The sequence below is a fragment of the Anastrepha ludens genome, chromosome X, assembly GCF_028408465.1.
Source record: "Anastrepha ludens isolate Willacy chromosome X, idAnaLude1.1, whole genome shotgun sequence".
Lineage (NCBI taxonomy): Eukaryota > Metazoa > Arthropoda > Insecta > Diptera > Tephritidae > Anastrepha > Anastrepha ludens.
Window position 1 is genome coordinate 46,862,249 of NC_071503.1, and position 19,333 is coordinate 46,881,581.

Sequence of the window (19,333 nt, forward strand, 5' to 3'; positions counted from 1 at the left end):
TTCATAAATGGAAATTTCTTTTCGGTATAAAATAGTTCATACTGGAAATGACCTGATTTTTATATAAATCAATCAAAACAGAAAATATGTACGTATGTCTTTAATCTCTTTCATCAAATCCAAATTATATTGATGAGAAAATATCATTCTAATATCCGTCCAGAAAGCCAAACGCGCATACACACATACATATGCACATAATTACGCATACAAACTTTCAACTAACGCAGAATATGTGCATATCAAACTGCGAATCGAATAAATGAGTGATTTAGAAAAGTTTATTAGTAATTGTAGTTTAGCGCAATCGTCAAAGACGTGTCGTGTATGCAGTACATCGTCCCATATTTGACTCAGGTTCAAGTCCCTTAGGTATTTTTCTTTGTTCGATATTTTTATTTAATTTTCTGTATTTGATTTAATTAGACTTGATTTAAAATAGTGTATTCTGGTTTTTCTAATACTTGTTATTTAGAAATTTATTTTCTATATAACATTATTCATACTTCTTTTGAATTGATTTATATGTAAAACAGCCATAAAGGCAATCATATGAATATGCATTCCTATATATAATCCCTTTAGTCAAATCTGAACTACTTACATACTTATATTGATGAGAGAAAATATTCCAATATCCATGGATGCATCCAGAAAAACGCTCATACACGCTTATGTATATAAATATATATAAATACATATATACAAGCCTTCAACGAACGCAAAATGTATGCATATAAAAAACGACAACTGCGACCGTCTTCTTGTCCGTCAGTGAAAAGATGGGATATGTATACCCTATGAGCAAAAAGAATCGGGAAGGTGATGTTGACTGTTTTCTTCGATTGCCAAGGCATAGTCCACCATGAGTACCTTCCATCGGACCAGACAGTCAATAGAGAATATTATTTATCCGTTTTGAAGCCTTTAAGAGATGCTGTATGTTGTAAACGGCCGGAAATGTGAGCAAACCATTCTTGGATTTTGCGTGATGATAACGCGCCATCGCACCGATCAAAGAGATCAAAGAGAATACGACGAAGGAGCTGAAGGCCATGTCGGCCTACCGGGGCTGTTTGGAGGACTGGGTTAAACGTTGGCACATGTGTGTTGCTTCAGACGGGTCATATTTTGAAGGAGATAATATAAATTTGCCTTAAATTCAACTCTGTTATGTTTTATTTAAACATTCCCGGTACTTTTTGATCATAGGGTACATACTATATATGCGGCTTTGCGGACAGAAATGTGTGATTCGCTGGATTTGTTCAAGGAATCTAAGTCGCATTAACTCGCGACTGTCGAACAGTTAGAAGACATATTTACATACATATAAGGGTGCATACATACATACGGAGCCGATAATTCTGTAAAAAATATTCCTGTATTGACTATTTTCGAATGGTCGAGAAAATTGGCATGTGGGCGGCTCATTTTATAAATGAAAGTACTATGCTCTTAGAACTATGAGCTCGAATTTATCAATGCATTTTTTGTTGTACTGTAGTTGAAACTGTTCAGCGCCGCCGCGACTATTTTAGATTGCTCAGCCGCTACTGCTGCGGCTATGAATGCATTTTGCTCTTGCAATCGCTAGGCATAGAATTTTTTCTTTGAACGACATACGCATTTACAGGAATAAAATGAGTGGCCTGTGAGTGCGGTTAATAAGCATTGTGTATTAATAAGCATTGTTTTGCTGGAAGTTCAGAATACAAATATGGGCGTACATAGGCTAGGGCATCAAGTGTGCATACGCAAATGCAAATATGTATACGCGTATGCATTTGTTAGGCAGGAATTCGATCATTCGGGTACTTACTCCCTAATTATTGCATGTAAATATACCATATTTATAGGCGATGCGTGGTGAGGTAGGTCATGGTTGTCGCAGTGCGTATTCTCATACATATGTAACACTATAAGAATTGAAGATGGAATTGAGCTTTTGCACAAATATAACTAACATAATATATGTAGATATTGATAAACATATGCATCAATACCAAAATACTTGTATGTTCTATGAATTCTCGTCCAAAATTAATTTCGACTCAAAAACTTAGCAAAAATTATCATCAAATTTGTATAGTTTTAAATTTACTAAAACGCACACACCAAAATGTGAGGTTGTTTTATAATTAATTTTGTTTAAGTTTTTCTTTTTAAATTAAATCAATAAAAATTAAAGTTACTTTGATTTTAAACTTTGGTGCTTATCTATCTATCTTTGAATGTACATTTAAGGTTGTTTGAAAATATAAATTGAATCAAATTTCGTTTATCAAGGGAACATAGAAATGCACAAGCAAATTCCTTCCAAAACACCGTCGGCTATTCGTCAATTTGATTTCCTACAGAAGCCAAAAACTGTGCAGAGCCAATATACTAAAGAGAGAATTCGCTGTAATCGGCTCCGTTAAAAGAGTCACCACACCCCGGCGGTTGTTAGACTTCATTTTTCACAATTCACACTATTCGTAACCAAAATTAACGTTCTCTGCCAAAAGCTTTGCCAACAGATGCGGGACCTTCGCCTCTCTTCAGACAGTCTAAGATTTTTATTTTGGTTCCTAACGAAATTGCTTGTCTCTTCGGAATATTTTTTTGTTGTTTAGGCATTCATTTGAGATGCTGGTCGAAAGGAACAACGTCCGAAAATTCTACCAGAAAGTTCGGTGGCTTACAGAAGGTTTTAAGACCGGGGCGTTTTCTTGTAAGAATAAAGACGGCGATCTGGTGACTGATATCCAGAGCATACCTAAATTATGGAGGAACTCTTCTCGAGCTTAGGAAATAGTGACAGCCGCACGTGTCACAGAGAATGTGAAGATCCCGATACGCAAATCGTTGACGGCGAAGTTGTCGTTCCGCTACCCGATCATGACGAGGTGAGAATAGCAATAACGTGGCTAAAGAACAATAAAGCCGCGGGCGTTGACGAAATGCCCACTGAGCTATTCAAACATGGCGGCGAGGAGCTGGTAAGGTGCATGCTTTAGCTACTATGCAAAATATGGTCGGATGAAAGGATGCCTGCCGATTGCAATCTGTGCCGATTACCGCGGGACTAGTCTTCTAAATACCGCCTATAAGGTTCTAGCAAGCGTGTTGTGTAAAAGACTGAACCCCACCATCAATCAACTGACTGGACCTTATCAGTGTGGCTTTAGATCTGGAAAGTCTTCCCTCGACCAAATATTTACAATATCCCAAATCTTGAAAAATACCCTTAAAAGGAAAATCGGCAGACACCATCTTTTCGTCGACTTTAAAGCTGTATGCCTCGATGTCTGAATTTAGTATCCTCACAAAACTAATACGGCTTTGCAAGATGACGTTGCTCAACCCTAGCACCGTCGTCAAAATTGGAAGGACCCCTCCGAGCCATTTGATACCAAACGAGGTTTCAGACAGGGTGAAAAATTGAAATTGAAATTTGAAAAGGTACGAACCAAGGCGCACCAGAAGATTTGGTGGCTCCTAAAACACTCAAGCTGTAAAGCCAATTCTACTTAAATCTCTGGAAAGGGGGAAGATAGTAAAGGTGGGAGGAAAGAGAAAAGTATCAGAGAAAGAGATAGGAAAGAATAGAGACAGAGATAGAGATAGCCTTGCGAAAATTTTCCAGATTTTTTGGCAAATCTGTAAATATCCTCCAGCTCTAGAGAACAAATATTACTCATTCTCATGATATCGGAACCCAAAACTCGTAGCCGTGCTCTAGCAAAGGCAACCTACTCACAGAGAAAGTGGTCAGTGCTATCCGCCTCCTCCAAGCATGACTGGCACACTGGGTCCTCATTGATTCCAATGGTGGTCATATGTTGACCCCATGGGTTGTGTCCTGTAATGATACCGACCATCAACCGAACGTCTTTCCTTCTAAGTTTTATTAGAAAGTTTGACAGTTTTCTGTTCTGACTTGTTACAAAACACTTTGCAGTTCTGAAGCGGTCTAGACCGGACCATCGCTCTTTATGTTAGTTGCATACATAATCGGTGATCCAATTCATGATTCCTGCGGAACTGATTCCGATTATTGGTTCTGGCCCCTGTGGTTGAACCGCTGATCCACGGTTGCCCAATTCATGGGCAATTTCGTATCCTTGAACACCGGAGTGCCCCGGAACCCATTTAAGTAAAAGCCTGTTTTGTCTTGCGACAGAATTAAGCTTTTTCTTACATTCTTGAACAATCTTCGAGGTTTGCTTCGCGTTCTCCAGGGTCCTCAGTGCAGCCTGACTGTCACTGAAAACTCCAACCTGTTTCCCGCTCCATCTCCTCTCGATTATCCATTCGGCTACTTTCAGGATGGCAAAAACTTCCGTTTGGAAAACAGTTGCCAGTTCCCTCATAGCTTAGTGATACTTGCTACTATCGTTTAAGTACCATCCGGCTCGATACCCTATTTCATTATTGGACCAATCGGTAAAGAAATTATCCGTCAAACCTCCCTGCATGCATTCTGGATTGCTCTGACATCAAATTTCCTTCCAAATGAAACTGTGGGTATCAGGTCGTCTTTAGGTGCCATAAACAGTGAATACTGCTCAGATAGCAATTTAAAGAATCCTCTGTGTCCCGAAATTCCGTCCTCGTGCCAGAAACCATATTTATAGAGTCTTCACATTGCTTTTATTGCTTCCTGTTGGATCTTAAGATCCAGGGGGAGCAAATCAAGCATAGCATTTAGGGCATCATCAGAGGTTGTACTCATGTCACCCGTAATGCATACACATACACTTCTTTGCAGCCTGTATAGTTCCTAGATTGTGGAACTAACCATGCTCCGTCGCCACCAGACCAAAGAAGCATAAGTGATGATTGGTCTGATAAGTGCTGTGTATATCCATAGGACCACAGCAGGTTTCAGATCCCAGGTTTTACCAAAGACTCTGCGGCATTGCTGATAAATCTTCAATGGCCGATTCGCCTTCAGTGAAACGTGTGTCTCCCAAATCAGCTTCTTAGCCAAGATTACTCCTAGATATTTAACTTCATCGGAAAGACCGAGTGTCACACCTTTCATTGTTGGACGACTGAGTCTATCCCATTTCCGTTTTCTCGTGAACAAGGCTATGGTTTTTTTTTTTTTTGGATTAACGGAAAGACCTTGTCTCATGCACCAGTCATCGATTTTGTCCTCTGCACTTACGTGCCTCCTTAGGGATTTATCCGATGTTAGCTTACAGACATCGTCTGCATATGCTTGGACATGAAAACCGAGCTCCTGCATCTCCGCTAGTAGAGAGTCTACGACCAAGTACCACAGCAGTGGAGAAAGAACACGCCTTCGGGGACATCCTTGCTTGGCCCTGACGGTGATTAGTTCGTCACTGTTCTCCCCAGCGGTTAACAGCCTCTCAGAGAGCATGGAATATATCCATTTTACAACGGTTTGATTAGCTCCGTGTCCTTCGGCAGAAGAACATATTGAGTCGAAAGTGGAATTATCAAAAACCCCTTTAATGTCCACGAACACGTCCATTGTGTATTCGTCAGCCTCCAGCCCGGCTTCAATCTTGCTATCAAGATCGTGTAAGGCTGATTCACATGATTTTCCACTCTGATAAGCGTGTTGATTTCTACTAAATGGACTTCTCGGCAATACATCCACTCGAATATGTTTCTCCACCACTCGTTCTAGACTATTCAACACGAACGATGTCAAACAGATTGTTCTAAAACTTTTTGCTAGGTAATAGTCGTCGTTTCCTGGTTTCGGAATAAATACTACTCTTACGCGTCATCATTGGGATGGTATATAACCAAATGCAAGACAAGCTGTGAAGATCCTTTTCAGGGCCTCAATCAGCCTGTCTCCTACTTTCTTTCTGGATATATTCCGTCAGGTCAGTCCCCTGGAAAGTTCTCAACGGAAGACAAGGAAAAGCTTATCGATCCTTTTGTCACTATCCGACTAGCAATATACAGGTAACCCTCCTACAACGCGATTAATTGGTTCCTGAAAAACTCCGCGTTGTAGGAAAATCGCGTTGTAGGAAACTTTTTTTTCCTCCTTTTTTCCTTTTCTTAAACAATATCACGCAAGTAACATTTTAAAGTTTTCTCAGCCGAATTAATTATATTAGACCTTTCATCGAATAAAAAAAATTTATTTTTTCAAAGATATTTTTCTATTTGTCTATTTCAATATAATAACATAAATTAATTCATTTAATTTACCAGCAAAAAGCAATTCATTTATTTAAATAACATAAAATTAAGGAAAATAAAATCTGGGAAAAATGGACACGGATTTTCAAATCTACATATTTCAGAGGATTTTAAATCTCAACCTTCTACAAATCCGCTTCCTCGTCCTCGCTTATTATAATTTGCTTCAAACGTTTTGCTCTTGGTCGTCCTATTTCAAAATCCGAGCTTGACCCACTATCACATTGATCCGGTTCAGCTATTATTGCTGGTCTTAAAAAATATTTTATTGATGTCTGCTTTGTCCTACTTCGTAAATCTTTATAGATTTCCTGGTAGGCAGATAAATCATGTTCAAGATTTCTTTTGAACATTTCTGCTCTACTATTTAGAGGATCGTTTTCCAAAACATACTCTTCCAACTCCTTCGCCAGATTTAAAAGTTTCTCCACACTTTTTAGCGAAAAGTTTTTGATTTCGGTGTCAGAGAGGTCGTCAGAGCTTTCTTCAATCGATAATGCTTCACTTGTCATTGCTGCTAAATCTACTTCATTTAATTCGTCGTCCACAACTAATTCTCGAATATCAGTCACATTTATTTCGTCAAATCCATCGCCTTTTATTACGTTTGCCAGTCTCACTACGTTTTCATATTCATCCTCAACGAGATTAACAACAGTTTCCTGTACTACAACCTCTGGCAAAAGTGCTTTCCAGCAAGCTCTCAGTGTTGATTGACGAATGTCTTTGAGTGATTTGCCGACGATTTCACAGCAATCTAAAATTGAGAACTGTTTCCAGACTTCTTTGACCGTTATATTCAATGATTCTATCTTCTCCAATATTAATTCAAATGATTTGCGTATGTAGTATGCTTTAAAGGTTGATATTATTCCTTGATCTAAAGGTTGTAATATTGATGTAGTATTGGGCGGTAAAAACTCAACTTGAATATTTGGATGACTTAAATCAGTTGCATGAGCTGGTGCATTATCTAAAAGTAGCAAAACTTTAAATGCCAAGTTCTTTTTTTTTAGATAGTTTTCTACGTCCGGAACAAAGCAATGATAGAACCAATCATTAAATAGTTTGGCAGTCATCCATGCTTTTTTGTTCGCTCTCCAATACACTGTGTCGCGGCTACGATGAGATGAAAGGGGTTTGCTACTAACTCAATGGCAAAGAACGGTTTATTCTGAAATTTAATTCAATATTGTACATTATGTATTTTAATACAATATAGAAACTTACCGCAGTTTTGCACCCCTTCTTCCTCGACTGATCGTATGCAAATGAAAAATAGAATAGAACGAAGAAGAATGAGTGCGCAACTTTGGTTCACAAGCAGGGTTGTAATTCTACTTATTACAAATTTTAAATATCATTTGTCAACACCCCCACCCCCGTGGAGCGATCAGCTTCACCACTTTCCAGATCCAGGACTGCCAATTTAGATACCGCTCGTTGCAGAAGTCCACCAACCGTACGCACGTCCGCACGCCGAGCCACACCATCTGCGCCAGTGTACACACGCCCAACAATACCACGTCGCCACTGAATCCTTGGCACATTCGGATCGCAAATAAATACTACATCACCCTCTTTAAGAGGCGCGGTTCGTTCACACCACTTAACTCTTCGGGTTAGCGTTGGTAGATACTCCAGTACCCATCGCTTCCAAAATGCATCTCTTAGGCTTCGTGCAATGAGCCATTGCTTGCGTAATAAAGGTATCTTTTCACCAGGAGAGTTGGCCGTTGGAGTCTTAGGAATATTACCCTCGCCAATCAGGAAGTGGTTAGGCGTTAATGGTTCGTCTTCGTCGGGAGAGATGGGCAGATGCGTCAATAGACGTGAGTTTACTATGTTTTCCGCTTCTATCAGAAAGCTTTGTAAGACATGCTCACGTGGCGCTTTTTCTTTTAATGAATGTCGAAGAACCCTTTTAACGCTCTGCACCATTCTTTCCCAAATTCCTCCTTCAGATGGATTGGCGGGGCAGTTGAAGAACCATTCAACTCCCTTGGTTGACAATTCATTTTGTATTCGCCCAGTGTCAAAAACATCAGGAAAACGTTTCGCTTCTTCGTTGGCCCCGATGAAGTTTTTCCCATTGTCAGATCGTAGACGTGTTGGAACCCCTCTCCGATTCATGAAGTTGCGCATAACTATTATACAGGAATCCGTTGATAAGTCGTGGGCGATTTCCAGGTGGATTGCGCGCACGGTGAGGCACGTAAACAACGCGACCCAACGCTTTTCAGTTCGCCGCCCGATAGTAACCGAAATAGGCCCAAAATAGTCCAGTCCCGTATAAGTAAATGGTCGTACATAGGGCTTCAAACGATCCTCTGGTAGAGGACCCATCATAGGCGCGTGAGGTTCTGTCTTCCTGACTTGACAATATTTACATCCGGCTATTACACGTCGTAGCATTTGCCTTATTCGGGGAATCCAGTATTTCTGACGTATATTGCTTATAGTCGCCTCGTGATTCTGGTGCTTCATTGTGCAATGGTGATAATTAACGACCAGATGCGTAAATATATGTCCATACGGCAGTATGATCGGTCTTCTGATGTTATACGGTAAGAAGCTAGCTGCATCTATGCGCCCTTGTACACGAAGTAGCCCCCTGTCGTCCAGATATGGCGAAAGTTGCTTTAATGCGCTGTCATTTGGAATGGCTTTACCAATTTCGATACTGTTGCGTTCTGAAGTAAATGATTCCGATTGAACGCGTAGGCATAATAGGTGCTCCGCGGCTTCCAGTTCAACAGCAGTAAGTCCATATTCCAGATGTTTTAGCTCCCGTTTCCGGCAGCGGTTTATGAATCGAAGCACCCACGCTACTGCTCTTTTTAATCTAAGTAAATTTGAGAAACGATTGTAATCTATAAAAATATAGTTGTTGGCAATTAAAGAAAATTTAGAACGGAGCTCTTCATCTGCTTCCACAAAGATCTTGCTGATGTTTTCTTCAGCAGGCCACGTCTCTTCATCGCGTCTCAGAAAATTCGGTCCCTGTAGCCAGCGAGATTTTAGTGAGAAATCAACACTCCCATGGCTTCTTGTCGCGTCATCGGCTGCATTGTCTTTCGTTGGCACCCATCGCCATTCGCGAACTTCACTCCCGTCTAAAATCTCTGCAACGCGGTGCGCCACATACGGTTTGTAGCATCGATGTTCGCTTCCAATCCACTTCAAGATAGTTCTGGAGTCGCTCCATAAGAAGCATCGTTCAGGGCGTATTTGGTGATTTTCCAATATCAATTTCCGTAAACGTACACCCAGGACGGCTGCTTGCAATTCCAGGCGTGGAATGGTTACGGCCTTCAGTGGAGCGCACTTCGTCTTCGCACAAACTAACGTAACACCAACTTCACCAGTCGACTCTCTTGACCTCCAGTAGGCGACAGCAGCGAAGGCCTCTTCGCTAGCGTCAACGAACACATGCAGCTCCAAATCCGAAGGCGCACCATGTGGGAAGTAGAATCGCGGCACACGAAATCCCGCTACTTTGTGCATCTGCTGGCGCCACCTTTCCCATATTATATTCACATCATTTGGGATGGGCTCATCCCAACGGACATCACGACGCCATACTTCACGCATAAGAGATTTGGCTGCAACAGTAAAGTGACTTAAAAATCCCAACGGGTCGAATATTGACATAATAATTCTAAGAAGTTCCCTTTTTGTGGGACTCCTTTCGCCTGTGATTACTGCTTGTTCAATGCGATGGAACTTCAGGTTGAATTTAAAATTATCAGTTGCTGACTCCCAATATAACCCAAGAACCTTCTCTGTGCTCTCACCGACTGCGATCTGTTTCGTTGCCGTACTACCATTTAATTCTTTAACTACCTTCTCTGAGTTCGATACGAATCCACGTAACTCGAATCCACCATCGCTGTGAATGTCACGAACCTGCTTTGAGATATCTACGGCCTCTTCAATTCCATCAAAACTGTCAACAAAATCATCAATATAATGATGATCAAAAATAGCTTTAATTGCACGAGGATGACTTTCGTGGTGCTCCTTGGCGTTCAGCCTCATGACATATTGCGCCGAGCAAGGCGAGCACGCGGCGCCGAAAATCATCACTCGCATCTCGTACTCCTCAGGTGGCTTAGTATTTTCGCCATCACGCCAAAGAAAACGCTGTGCACACCTGTCTACTGGCTGTATAGCTACCTGGTGGAACATCTCTTTAATATCTCCGCAAACTGCAACTGCACGCGTTCTAAAATTAAATAAAATCGAAGGTAGTGATATGTAGAGCTGTGGTCCCTTCAATAACTTGGAGTTCAGAGATACCCCTTCAAATCGAGACGCTGCGTCAAAAACAAGGCGTAATTTTTGAGGTTTATTTGGGTTGACGACACCGAAGTGTGGGAGGTACCATTTCCTGGATGAAGTCATACTCGATTTCTTGGGCGTAAGCTTTCGAGCATAGCCTTTACTTAGGTACCCATCAATGATCTCTTTGTACGCGGTTGCGAACGTTTCGTCGCGTTTCATCTTTCTCTCAATCCCTTCAAGCCTATGTAGAGCAGCCGTATAATTATCGGGCAGTTGTATGCTGTCGTCCTTCCATAATAGCCCTGTTTGAAATCGACCTCCCACTCGTTTAGTTGTGCCTTCAAGTAACATCTTAGCTCTGACGTCATCATTGCTTTCGACAGGTGGCGAAGATCTAACGCCAAGACTTTCAATATTGAAATAGTCGAACACAAGTTGACGCATGTCTTCTTCTTCTTGCATTTCTTGGGTACGTAAAAAAGACAAGAGCGGGTTGCTAACGACGCACGACTGGTTGGACCAAAAACTACCCACCCTAGTTTAGTGTTGCAAGCGTACGGACCTTGCTCACTAACCCCTTTTATGTCAATCGGCAAGCCTAAGTGTGCATGATCGATTCCAATTAAAATTGAGGCACAGCATCAAAATATGGCTGGAGAGGCAGAGACGAAATTGATTTGTCACTGCTCTTTAAATCATCATGACTTAAACTCTGCATGGGCAAACCTAGATTAGCTACGGTATACACGTCGCGCAGTAGGTAGCGCTTATTTTTACCAACACCGCTAATTTCAATATTGAAAACCTCAGTCGACTCTTGGGCTGTTCTTCCTCCAAACCATTGTATATCTAACGAATGTCGACGGCCGCGTATTCCCAACTCCTTGGCCAAATCACTGTCTAACATCGTAATTGAAGAACCTTCATCCAATAGGGCGTACGTATCGATGCGCTTATTATCGCCATACAAGGTTACCGGCAGCACACGAAAGAGCAGCTTGGGCTTAGTGCTGCTAACGTTTGCGCAGCTCAACACGTTTCCTCGTACGTCACCTTGTTCTTCCTTTAATAAACTTAAGGTCGGCGTAATAGCATTGGCCTCGTGCAATAAACTGTGGTGTCTACGCTGGCATCCTTCTTCTAAACAAAGCTTTTTACGGCGACAGTTACGCGTGTTATGGCCCACGTTCAAGCATGAAAAACAAGCGCGATGTTTCTTCGCGAACTCCCATCTATTAGACACTGCAGCATTTAAAAAACGACGGCAATCTTGCAGTTTATGTTGCTCCTGGCATAATGGACACTTAACGGAAGTTACACCTGCATAACCTGGACACTGTTTTTCGGATGTATGTAACACCGCACGACGCTTTTGATCTTTATTGTCGATGTCTTGCACTGTACATATCAGATTAGCAAGTTCACTTACCCAAGCGCTAAAATGTACAATTGTCGGATACGGCTGTATTGAGGCGGCGACTCTGGCCCACTCCAGTTTCTTACTCATAGGAAGCTTAGCTAATAGTTCCTCTAATAGCGTAGGATTGGCGATGTGTTGTTGTCCATTCGCTGACTGTAAGAATGTTGCTAGGTTTCTCACTTTAGTGGCAAAGGGTACCAGTTTGGACAATGCATTCTCCGAAATATTAGGCAAATCCCTCGCTTGACGTAGCTGACTCTGAATTAATTGTTCGGGTCGGCCAAAGCGAAAACGGAGTTGCTCTATGGCGGCGCTGGCGTTGTCTGGATGAATTAAAAGCGATTTAATCACTTCCCGCGCTTCTCCTTTAACAGCTTTCTGCAACCGTTGATTGTTTTCCAGATTAGTGTAGTTGTACATTGAAGTCGATTGGACGTAGGCTGTATAAAAAATTGGCCAGTCTTCTGGCTCGCCGCTAAATTCGGGTAAATCTTGCAACTTCCGTGGTACTGTTGCAGAATTGTTTAAAAATGAAAAATTGTTGAAGTCATTTGTTGGCATAGGACCATGAACAATACTGTTATAATTATTAAAAACAGGGGGCGAAATTATCGACGACGATGTAAACGGCACGCCAGAATTACCTAGTGTAGCGTGTGTTTGGCCCTTTATTGAATACGTTGGCGCAAAGACGGCGCTCGCAGTTAACGACGGCAGCGAAAAAAAACTCCCACCGTTTTCAGCGGCTTGCTGGCCTGGCAGCATGGCAGCGCTGCTCGTGATAGTCGACGTCGCAAAATGTGCATAACTGTTTATGGTCGATGGCGTGATGTTATTTGTTGTTGCGTTAACCGACAATTTTTGCATACGTGAAGTACATGAAAAATTTGGGAATTCATATAACGGAGCACCTATAGCGGGTGCTAACGATGACGCAACGACGGGTATTGTTGTTGTCGTGGCGGTGGATGTAGCACTATCTAAATGACCTGAGCTACGCAAAGCAATCTCTAGCCTTTGGCAGTGGCGATTTTGTTCACTTAATCTTACCTGTGCTTCTTCTAGTTGTCTTTGAAGAGTGGCGATTTGATTCTTCATTTCCAATCTTAAACTTACGGATTCTGATGAGAGGGCGGTATTTGTGACGTTTGTATACGTGCTGGCAGCAGTTGTGGCGTTGGTATGCGTGGTGGCGGCGGAGGCGGCGTCGATTATGATGGCGGTGGAATTAGGCTGAACTTCACCTGACTCTGGTTCTAATTTGTTGAGCCGAGGACTGCGGCGTTTTTCTATGGTTTCCTCCGGATCATTCATTTAAACGGCCCCAAACTTTCACTCTTTTACGGCAGGGAAAAATACGCAGTTAATCGCAAATAATCAAAATTGCGAATAAAGATGTCGCGGCTACGATGAGATGAAAGGGGTTTGCTACTAACTCAATGGCAAAGAACGGTTTATTCTGAAATTTAATTCAATATTGTACATTATGTATTTTAATACAATATAGAAACTTACCGCAGTTTTGCACCCCTTCTTCCTCGACTGATCGTATGCAAATGAAAAATAGAATAGAACGAAGAAGAATGAGTGCGCAACTTTGGTTCACAAGCAGGGTTGTAATTCTACTTATTACAAATTTTAAATATCATTTGTCAACACACTGGAAGATTGTTTTTATTGTTTCCTTTCATGCAGCGTGGATTTAATGACTTGTTAATAAACATTGGTTTTGTTATAAAATCACCAGATGCATTACTGCAAAGTAACAATGTTATTCGGTCCTTAGAAACCTTAGAGCCAGGAGCTCCTCTTTCGTTCCTCGAAATAAAAGTTCTTGATGGCATTTTTTTCCACCACAAACCTGTCTCATCAGCGTTAAATATTTGATCTGGCAAATAACCATGTTCTTCAATAATTTTTATGAACTGTTCAGGATATTTATTCGCCGCATCAGCATCTGCGGATGCTGTTTCACCCTGAATTTTCAAATTGTGTAGAGCATGCCGTTTTTTGAACTTTTCAAACCAACCTTTGCTAGCCACGAATTGGTGGTTATCTTCGTCGGTTGTTGATTGTCCTGTTTCCTTTAAATAATTGAATATTTTTAATGCTTTCTGTTTAATTATATTCCCATCCAAAGGCAACCGCTTTTGCGTCATATCTTCTATCCATACCGTTAGCGATTGTTACATTTTTTCTATTATCTTCGTCCTTGGCCGAGAAGTGATTTTTGCGAGGACCGATGATCCGGATGATACCGAATTTCTAATTTTATCTTCGTTTTTTTTTATGGTTCTTATCGTAGACTCGTTTAATTTAAAATGTCTGGCAACATCAGCTATTCTCTCTTGATTTTGAATCCGATTCAAAATTTGAATTTTGGTTTCAATCGTGATAAACTTTCGTTTTAATGATGCGTTTTCCTTTGCTTTTGGCATTTTTATGGCCTAAATTACAAATTCATTAATTTAAGTTATAAAAAAAGTTTAACAGAAACTCACCGATTATAAAATCTATTTATCTTGATTTTTACAAAATTATTATTATACGAAAAATGGTTTCACAAAAGTTTTAAAATTTGTTTCAACTCCTCTTCACGACTTACTGTGAATGACTAAACCAAATCAAATTTCCAAAAACATTCTCAAGAGCACTGTTGCCAATTTAGCTCTTTCAGAGCTAGATCTAGCTCTTTTTTGAGGTGTTTTAGCTCTCGTTACTCAGAGGGAGTTGGCAACAGTGCTCAAGAGTTAATTTTCGGGGAAACCCCTTGTTTTATCTGAAAACGTGTGTGTAAATGTTTGAAAAAATTGCGGTTTGCAAAATTCCATAGTGCATACAAACATTCAAACACTTTTAGTATGTACATATGTATAATACAAACATATTATTATTTCTTTATGAGACTACGAATAATAGATATACACATATACACAATTAATTTTTGATAATTGTGTGTTTATAGAATACAGTTTATAGAATATGTATTTAAAAAATGCTTAAAAATCGCGTTGTAGGAGTCGCGTTATAAGAAACATTCCGCAATTCGCAAACCGCGTTGTAGCGAAATCGCGCTATAGAAGTACCGCGTTATAGGAGGGTTACCTGTACCAGCTGTACCTAGTGGTTCCACCGTTACTACCGTTATTGGTCATGCCACTCTCTACTTCAGAGAGAGTTCAACTACCCGGAAAATGGATTTCGAGCAGAGCCTTAAACGTTTCCGATCTGGAACTGGTGTATGAACCATCAGGTTTTCGAATGGAATCCAGCCTTACTGAGCGGTCTAGATGAAGGACCTTAAAAAGTCTCGCTGTTTCCCTCATTTCTTCGACGTTAGTGCAAAATTTGATATAGGATTCAAGTTTGGCGTTCCGTACTTTTTTCTAATATTCTCTCTGTGTAAGTCGATGATTAGCCCAGTCCTCTTCTGTTTGGGTCTTTAAGGCCTTATTAAGAAGTTTTCTGGGCCGTACACCAAGTTTCGATAGTTCGGGGTTCCAACAAAGAACCGCTTTCCCCTATCTACTTTTCCTGAGTTGGCACAGTTCCTCAAAGCATTTGATTAAAGTACGTTCTAATTTCTTAGAAGCATCTTCAACCATTTCTACTGATTTGAGTTTTTTCAGGTTTGGTAATCGCTTTGGTTCAAACTGACCATACCTGTCCCAGTCCACATTTCGAGGATTCCTACCGGAAGGTATTGATATTGTATCAATTCCCAGTCGGAATTCGATAAGACGATGATCAGAAAGAGAGTCCTCTTCCAAAACTCGCCATCGGTTCATTTGATTTCCAACTGACCTATAGGTAAGTGTTAAATCAATCACCTCTTGTCTTGTCTCCTTTTGGTCACAAAAGTTGGTTTGTTACCAGTGTTTTGTATAACCAAATCGGATAACAGGATAAAGTCCAGTAACTTGAGACCTCTGGGGTTGTATTTGCTGCTTCCCCATACAATTTTCTGTGAATTTGCATCAGAGCCCACTATTAGCCCCAGATTATTGGATTCTGAATACTTGACCACTTCTCTTAGCTCCCTCGAAAAAGGTGGCTGTAAGGAGTCGTAGGGTAGGTAGGCCGAAACTATGATAGCTTCGACACTCTTCCCACTTTTCCAGTACTTTATTTTTGCAACAACGATATCTCCAGAGCATAGCTTTTTTAACATCGTGCGTTCGATCAACCTCGGCATGATAATACAAGCTCACGGCCTTACATTCCCTTCAAAATGAATTCTTTGTCCCCACGACATAGCACCTAGACCACAGATACGCTTGTGACATACCCATGTTTCTTGTATTAGTATTATGTGTGGGTTTGTTTCCAGTTTTGCATGACTACGGCACAGGAGAGCCGTAGACACTTTGCTATGCTGCAGATTTATCTGTGTAAATATTACTTCAGTCATGGGACTGAGTATATTTACGCTTTGTCCTCCACTTTATCCTGGACACAGAATGGATACCCCCCAGATGTAGGTGAGAACGGCACCCGCACTTTGGCTTAAGAACCTTGAGGGACCCAAGATACCCAGTACCAGGTGGGAACCCGCCTCCAAAGTGGTAGCGGATTTCTGCCTCTCGCATGAGTATACTCTCCAGAGATCCTTGTTCTGAACCCGGGTGTATGTGAGCAGTTCTGCTGAACTACAGGAAGGACCCGGAATCCAGACACTTGCTCGTACCAGTCTTTCTTTGCTACTCTCAACAAGAATAAGCTTGCTGTTATAGCGGGCTGGAATTTTTGCTATCCCTTTTCCAGCCATTCTCGGGGAAAAGCATTGGAACAGTGCACCTTTACAATGCCGTCCACCACGCTTTGCCCCTCGAAAGTCAGCGCGTCTTTTGACTCACCGATAGCTTTCCAAAGATAGCTGTCAAGACAGTCTTGTTGACCTTTGGACAGTAGACCGTCCTTTGGAATCCTTTGTCCTGCCACGCATTCCCATTTCCTTTACAGGTGTCGAAGTTGACGGAGCTTGAGTACTTACCTTAGCTAATGCTTCATCTTTCTTCGCGTTCTGTTTTCTTCGTTTGATCTGCCTTGCGGATAGACCAACACCTGCGTTCGAATCTCCAATAACTTCAGTCTTTTTACCAGTACTTACCTGATTCGCACCAGGTTCGACCGTTGTCAAAGACTTACTCGGTACCAGAGATCCATCTGAGTCTACTGAGAGCTTGTCCGCCATCTCCACATATTCCACAACTTGTTCAGTTGATTCGGCTCACTCGGCTCTCCATTGGCATAACCAATGTGCCATGTTTCAACACTAGTAGTTCGCTTCCTCCGGAACCCTGGATGTCAGTTCCGGTCAAAGGGGTGTGTGGGGTTCGGGCCTGCACATCCCATGCCCGAGCCGTCGATTGCTCGAGGGGAGGATTTCCAGAAAGTGGGTTACCTTGTGCAGACACATCCATCGTTAACCTGCACATTGTAAAAAAATGCATTTTATACCTCCTGCCTGGTTGTCGGTACGGTAGTCTAAACATAGTACTTGGGTGGCCACCAATTCCGCCATTCCGCGGATGGTTGGATACCCAATTCCTGTATGGAGCTGCGCCCTTAGTTTGTAGTAAGTTAATCTCCATAACATGGGGTTAAATCACCACTTAAGCCTCATCCCCGCCGCAAGGAGACCGACATGACAAGGTACTCACTGTCGTGTAAGCGATTTTGAGGTTGTAAAAGACTTTGTTTATTTAGGAACTAGCATTAACACCGATAACAATGTCAGTCTGGAAATCCAACGTAGAATCTCTATTGCCAACAAGTGCTACTTTGGACTAAGTAGGCAACTGAGCAGTAAAGTCCTCTCTCGACGAACAAAACTAACACTCTACAAGACTCTCATCATGCCCGTCCTAACGTATGGCGCAGAAGCGTGGACGATGACAACATCCGATTAAGCGACGCTGTAAATTTTTCGACCTTTCCACGTAAGCAACGGCGAGTATCGTAGGCGATGGAATAATGTATGAGCTTTACGACGACATAGACATAGGACAGCGAATAAAGATCCAACGGCTACATTGGCTGGGTCATGTCGTCCGAATGGATACAAACGCTTCGGCTCTGAAAGTGTCCGATGCGGTACCAGCTGGTGGTAGTAGAGGAAGAGGAAAGCCTCCTTTGCGTTGGAAAGATCAAGTGGAGCAGGACTTGGCTTCACTTGGTGTGTTCAATTGGCCCCGGTTAGCACGAGAATTAAGAAGAAGAAGGCATTTTATTGATAAGGGTACTGTAAAAACGATGTAAACTAATATTGCTTATAGAACTTTTCTAAACCGAAAATTTAACATAATATTACCTTTTTAGTAGTAAAAAGTTATCAAAAATATAAATCAAACCAACAATTTCACCACCTAATTAAAAAAACTTTAATTTGAACATTAACGTACAGAACTTTATTGAAATTATTCATTACGCCCTACGAACTGAACACTTTAACACAATACTGACTAACGAAATGCTGAAGTACAACGAGATAAAGAAAAAAGCGATAATAAAAATCGGGTATTCACTAACACGTCTATGGGCAAAAACCGACCAACGGTTTGTTTACTTATGTATACCGGGGGTTACGGTAATCCCACAATTGTATTTTGTTGCTGTGTAGATAGGTTTTTATAAGACAGTGCAAAAATTAGCATTCAAACTTTTTTTTAGGGATTCTTGCTAGAACAAAAAATTTGCATAAAAATATATATTAATTCTTATTGGTGAATAGCGTTATTTTTAAAATGGTGTAAAAAATACCGTGTAAAAAAGAGTTGGGTTTATATGCACATGTTTTGTGCACTTTTTATTAATTAGAGAACCAACGGGTGATTTTTTAGCTATTATCTTTTTAAACAGTTGGTTTAAACAGCTGACGCACGTTTCGTGTTTTTTTCACTGTCAAACATCTTCAGTTTGCTCTATAATTGTTTTCTGCCCAACTATCTATCCAACTTTTTTTTGCCAAAATGCAAGAGCTTGACTTACATGACATGTGGTTTCAGCAAGACGGTGCCACATACCACACAGAGGCGAGTTCGGTGAACATTTTATTTCACGACCGGGACCTGTCAATGGGCCACCCAGATCGTGCGATATAACGCCTTTAGATTATTTCTCGTGGGGCTATGTTAAAGGTAGGTAGGTTTGGCAGCCGCATCGCACATAGAGACAACGATGCCACTTAGACCACGGAATGGGTCCGTTGTGAGCCGCGGGGGCTGGGCTACATTTCCCTTTCCATATTGAACCATCCATAGCTTTTGACAAAGCGTAAAAGGTTGTTGATACCTAAAGTGTATAGATTATCTATATTCGTTAAGAAGTAGGATTTTAAAAATCGGTTTCTGCTTCTGGCTAGAACCGGGCATGTGCAAAAAAAGGTGTTGAATTGTTTCCAATTCCTCCTCATTTCTGCAGCTACGACAGAAATCATGCGTGTAT